This window comes from Solanum pennellii, chromosome 1, assembly GCF_001406875.1.
Source record: "Solanum pennellii chromosome 1, SPENNV200".
Lineage (NCBI taxonomy): Eukaryota > Viridiplantae > Streptophyta > Magnoliopsida > Solanales > Solanaceae > Solanum > Solanum pennellii.
In genome coordinates this window covers 72,843,294-72,850,258 of record NC_028637.1, presented here as the reverse complement: position 1 = coordinate 72,850,258, position 6,965 = coordinate 72,843,294, and the positions used below count along the sequence as shown (strand labels likewise).

Here is a 6,965-nt window from a genome sequence, read left to right as displayed (position 1 = left end):
TTTATGTATGCTTTCTTTGTGGCCTTAAGTTGGTGCATTGCACTAAGAATCACTAGAGGGTTACTTAGGGGAAATAGGAAGTAAGAAGAAAAGGATTCACTGTAAAGAGGAAATAGGTTACTGCAAAAGCGACCCTAATTGTGTCTTAAATCTATGTGTCATTTTATATGATGTTTGGCCTTTGAACATGTCTATATGAAGTATGTGAATGATATAAACTCTACCGTATAAATGTTTTCTGAAGATTTTTTCAAAAAAGCATGAAGTATGATTTCAAGAAAATGTCCCTTTTAAATGCATATTTTGCATGGTTTTCAAATTTAGTGCATTCTTGTACTAACTCCATTCTTCTCTAATTTTTACACAAAGTGTAGTTATGGATGCTTAAAAGGATGTCTCTATGATTGAGGGGCTTGATATGTGATTCCTAAGCTCAAAGAAAGGAATCCTTAAGTCCAAGGATCTCCTACATTATGGTCAACTGTAAAGTGTAGCATTATTGTATTAATGATTTATGTTATAAGGGTCGTGTCCCTGAAGTACTCTTATGATGTTGAGTCGAGGATGACAAAAAGAGACTGGAGTCTTTAACTATGTATGATGATATTATATATATATATATATATATATATATATNTATATATATATATATATATACTTATGTATGTATATATGAAGTAATGTTCTAGCATATGATGCGCTAACAAAGTTTTTTATTTTCCGCTAAATTTACCTTTGACAATGCGATGAATGATGAATATGGACTTGTAGACCTTCGAGAGGTCAAGTACGCCATGTTTCTTCTATGGTTACTCCCCAGATCTGAGAAATGTGGTATCAGAGCATGAGGTATATGAAAGTCGTTTTAGGTTCCAAAATTCTCATATTGCAACGTCTTGTAGATTCTCGATCATCTGTGGTGAGTCGCATACATGTATGAGCGACAACCTATAAGATGATAGAGTTTCCTTTCTTCATCATTCTCATATCGTGTCATAGAACATAACTCTATAAGATCTCTCTCTTATGTTTTCTTATCCGGTAGTCTTTTAGATATGATGGTTTGGATGAGATGGTACTCTATGCTTGAGAGAGAAAACGTGAATTGTGATGCTTATGTTGGTTTTATTTGTTGATGAGTATGTGTGAAGGTGAATTTGGCATGCTTTGATAATGTGATGCTAATTATTGCTATGTATGCGAAATATGAGAAATGATATGTTATGTTGATATGATATCCCTTGTGGGTATATATGAGACCTACATGTATTATATCAATATATCAACCCAAGCCCAAACCCATTATCCTAATATTCAACTACGACTTTTACCACAATTAATCAAAAGGCCAAAATCCTCCCCAAATTATTATTAACGATGATTCTAAGTTGTAGGAATGAAAATGCGTATTAGGAGAGTAATTAACTTACCTTTAGCGAGAGAAATTGTGAAAATCTATTTTAAAATGTCATGGATCGTCGCCTAGCTCTCAAGAATGAATTTTTTCATAAAATAACGATTTTGGGTGCTTCATTGATTAATGCGCGACTAGCCCGCCAAGGTGGGACCTACCCCACCACAGCGGCCCAACCCTGGTGACATTAATCCCTCAGATGCTTGGAATGAGATAGACCTCACAATTTCAGTTCCAAGATATCAGTTCGTGATACACCTTCAAACTAGGAAGTTCTTAAACAACCTTGTCACGCCAAAATCAGTTTCGGAAATTTTACTCGCCCAAATTATATTATGTAAAGCCGTAAATTCTCCTTAGCGCCTCAGATATGCGCTCACGTGATTAAGCTCACATTTAAATCCCTCTTCCATTACTAGATTGTACTAGACCTCACCAGAATCACATTTCGTCAAAGTCTGTCCTAGGCTAGAAGTTTCTAAGTTAAAACTCAAAAGTTTTCTAGCACAAGTTTGTTCCCCATTGACTTTTCCATAACGATAGGAACAGGTTATGACATATAAGAAATAAATTGACTTTTAGTCATAGAAAACCCTCCCCCTTCCATTCTAGTTATTCATCCAAAATCAACAACATTAATAAAAATGTATCACAATAATCAGTCTAAGACAAACAAGTATTTTAGTATGTAGAATGTGTGACCTTTCATTAAAATGGACAATCTAGTTTTCGTAAACAATGGTCTTGATATCAACCGTTGATGTTTAAGTAATAACTCAATAAGGCCATTTTACGTACGTATATGAGCTACAACATATTCAATTTTTATCTATTTAATAGGGAATAATATTTTAAATTATGGGATGAAAGCTTCACAATGTTATCAAGACAAATAAACTATATCTTATACCAAACTATATTATAATCTTCATATTTATCCCAATAATTTTTCATACATGCAACCATGTAGAAGAAGCACCTATCAAGATCATAAAGTATTCAAACGATCCACCGCGTGGATGAATAAATCCATAAATAACCGCATGTATACATTATAAAAATGTAGGGGGGTCAATCACATCTTTTATTGGTGAATTTTTTAAATTAACTTGTGTAGATAACAAATAAGAAAACTCAACATTTAAAAGAATCTTTACGTTATGAATGTCCAATTGATTTTCTTATAATCCATCTCAATATTATAAATTAAGGATGTCACACACAATAATTCAAAACTACTAAAGTATTGGGATTAGTAAATATTTTATTTAATATAAAATGTGTTTCAATTGCACTTATATTTGTACAGTGCAAGCTAGAAGCCAAAAAGAAGGGAACTTCTATATAACAAATGTTTCTCATAGATATTCTTGGTAATATGAAAATATTAAGATTCATTTCTTCCATTTTCTTGATATGATAATCATTTTTATGAATATCATTAAAAAAGAATGAGTTTCTCCGAAATATTGGAGAAAATATAATCTTATCTATGATGACTTTATCTCTCCTAGACAAAAATAAAATGATTTTTCTGAAACTCTTTATCATATTAGTAAAATATCAAAAATTATGGTACACTGATAATTTGTTATTGAAGAATAAAAGGAAGAAGAAGAGGGAGAAGAGGAGGAAAAAAAGGAGGACGAAGAATTTCAATCAATATTTAAACAAATTTTATTATCTTTTATTGTGCTAATATGAACAATACTATTAGGACAAAATAGTATAGTAAGCTTTTTGAAATTATATTCATAGTCTTAAAAATGATAAAATCAAACATTAAATATAATGTACATTAAAAAGTCTGAATTCAATAGTTTTCATAAAAAACCTAGGAAAGATAACTTTCAAAACTATTTAGTTTAATAACTAATATAATAATAATTTTTCTAAGAAAGATTTTCATTGTGTGTCATGGGTATGAGCTCAAAATCTCAAAGGTAAAGAAGAGATTGCATTGGAGGACTTAATGTAGCATCTCCTGAGTTGACAAGTGTTGCATCATCTCCCAAGTTCACTTGTTGATGCCCATATAAATCTTCATTTGATCTTTTTCTCTTTTTTTCTTGCCACAAGAAAATTAAAAAAAATAAAAATCAACAAAGGCAAAGATAATGAGTTGAAAACAACAACAATAATACCAATATATACAGTAACTTTCTTACCAATGTTTGAAGGGATGTCATGTTGAGATAAGTAGTTAGCTTCTCCCCAATTCTTAATATATACCCCATTATAAGATTTAGTACATGTTCCAACTATATAATATTTTATCATTTTTTTATCCCGCACAAGTGGTTTACGTCTTGGTGTCACCTGAAAATTAATTTATTAATGATAGTGTAGAAAATAGTCAATATCATTATGCATTCTAATATAATAATTTTGAGCTAACCTGAGATGTTTCTTCATTTTATCATTATTTGTTTGGTAATTCAGGAACTTTTCCATATACAACAAATTTATACACTCAAAGATCAAAACTCTTTATTTGTCACTAAATGAAGGTAGACCTATTTAATAATAATTATTAAATGCTTATCACAAACTCATCAAAGAAAATATACATAATCATTTTTGTTGGCAGGGAAACATGCAGATTATTCAAAAGGAAACTTACATAATCTATTATTAAGCCACCTGGACGAGAAATATTATTGATGATCAAATTTTTCCTTCTTTGATCAAATGTATGAGTATGCATGTGGTGCATATTTTTTTGTACAATCTCATTCTGCCACCAAAACAATATGTATAGAATTCAAATTTATCCTATATCCATTCTCGAAAGGTAATTATCTATTCAAAGTGGGAGTATCAAAATTTTGTGATCAAGTGGTACACAAGATATTGGAACATCAATATTTGATATTCTAAAAGATCAAAACAATACGATGAAGTGTGTTTCTTCTACTTCTATCTAAAAGAATAGCTCACACCTAGCTAAAATTGTTTCTGACCTGTTTGTACAATAAATTTTGAATGGAACTGTAGAATTCTCTTACTAGACGACCCTTTATAAGTAATATATATATATATACACACACACACACACACACACACACACACACTTTTTTGGACTACTTTTTGGTTGTGCTAAGGGTTTATCAGAAACAACAACTATACCTCAAAGGTAATGATAAGGTTCCTGTGCATTTTATTCTTTCGAATCCCATTTCGTCGGATTATACTAGGTTTGTTGTCAATTATTATTATTGTTATTATTATTAGTAATATTATTTACATGAAGTATTTAAATATTGTTGAGATACATATCACATCTTTAAACTTTTGAGAAGAACATTTTTCTTGTTATTAAAAAGAAATAACATTAGAATTTGATTATGTATTAGTCAAAATATTTTCATATATGTATTAAAAGGAAAAAAACAAACACTTATAATTGGAGGAACTTTTGCCAAGCGAACTTGAAAAATATCAGTTTTAGCTTTTTCTACTGCAATAAAAGATATCGGAACGTCCATTAATGTTGTATCCTCATCACCATCAACTTGGTACTGCTTATCCATATTCTATTCAAAAGTATGACAAAAATAATTAGATATTTTTAAAAATGAATAAATATGTGGAGTAATTGAGAGGACGTTCAAAAAAATAAATAAAAATTGATCCCTTGCTAGGAATTTACATACACACACGCACACGCACGCAAACACAAATTATATATAGATAGATACACACAAACACACTTCTTTGGAGTATTTCTTTTTGGAGCTAAGGGTTTATCAAAAATAACTAATCTACTTCAAACTTGTTGATAAGGTTTGTGTACATTTTATTCTTCTCATACCTCATTTCGACAAATTACACTAGGTTTCTTGTTGTTTATATTATTATTATAGACATGACATATATAAATATTGTTGTCATACAGATCATATCTTTTCACTTTATAGAAGAACATTTTCTTCTTTCCAAAAGGAAATTAACATTAAATTTTTGTTTAGGTATTCATCAAAAGATTGTTGTATATGTATTAAAAGGAAAAAAACAAACAACTTATCATTAGAGAAAAATTTTCGAAGCGAACCTGCGAAAATTCAATGCTTGCTTTTTTCAGTGCAATAAAAGATATCGAAATGTCCATTAATGTTGCATCCTCATCACCATCAACTCAGTACTGCTTATCGATATTCTAGTTGAAAGTATGAAAAAAATAGTTTGATATTTTGCAAAATGGTAAATCTTGTGGAGTAATGGATGAAAAGACTTTAAAAAAACATCAAAAATTCTTGTTTGCTAGGAATTTACACACACGTAGGCGCGCGCACACACGCACACGTACACATATTTTATATGGCAATATATATATATGATATGAAACTTTCATCCTAAATTAGACATTTTGTTATATGATCAATGATTTATGTGATATGAAAGTTTCATCCTAAATTAGAATTTTATTGTACATAAATTAATATTTTTTTGGAAACTAATTTATAAAGATTCTATTTCTAAGGAAAATGTTAACTTGAGAGATGAACAATTATAAGCAGGCTTATATTTTAGCATTCAAATCTTATTACATAATCATAATAAAAAGATGTTTATTCAAAGATTCATGCACAATTTATAATTTTATTATCCATTCAAACTTTGGTGTCTTAGATATAATCATAAAAATGAAATGAGACGTCAAACGTGTTAGAGAACTTTTAATACTACTACTACTAGTACTATTATCTATATGTATTTAAATTACTATTTTACTTTTATTATTATTTATGTCACTATAGGCCAATTAATATAGTTCAAATACATAAATGAGGATTCACATAGCCTATTTTATTTTATTTTTGATTGAGATATAGTTAATATTGTCGTTGTTGTTGTTATGCGACTTAGATTTTTAACTTGAGGATTTTTTTCATCATTCTTCCATAAGATAACTAATATTTAAAAATTTATTACCAAACAAATGAAAAGATTTGTGTACATGTCTAACTAGAAAAAAAATTAAATACCTTATAATAAGTATATTAAAGAGTAAAAGATTTTTTTAAAGCTTACAATGAGACACCAGTTTGTGGTGCAATAGAAGATAGAGGAATTGCCATTATTGCATCTATACGATCAACTATGTGATGCTTATCCATTTTCTAGAAGAAAATATGAAATAAAAAGTTATTACCGAATAGATGAAAACATTTTTGTACATGTTTTAATTGGAAAAAACTAAACACCTTATAATAAGTATGTTAAAAAATAGAGAAAAATTTTCAGACCTTACAACTGAGACACCACCTTGTGGTGCAATAGAAGATATCGGGATAGCCATTATTGCTTCTACGATCAATTTTATGGTGTCTATCCATTCTCTAGTAGAAAATATGAAATTAATCAAAATTGTAATAGAATATCAAAGATAAAGAAATGGTTGTTTTTCCCTAAGTCTTATGATTTCAGTAACAAGTGCAATGATTTTCATGAGAAACTCAAACTTCTTAGAAACTTTTCTAGCATCTTAACATAATTTTTTTTACTTTTTATTCTTGTAAAGAAATTATTGTTTCAATGGTCACACAAG

General features: G+C 29.2%; 1 pseudogene; it reads right to left on the bottom strand.

Annotated features, from left to right (window-relative positions):
• Nucleotides 1-3,306: 3,306 nt before the first annotated feature.
• On the bottom strand, nt 3,307-6,753 carry LOC107001298 (annotated as a pseudogene).
• Nucleotides 6,754-6,965: the final 212 nt, after the last annotated feature.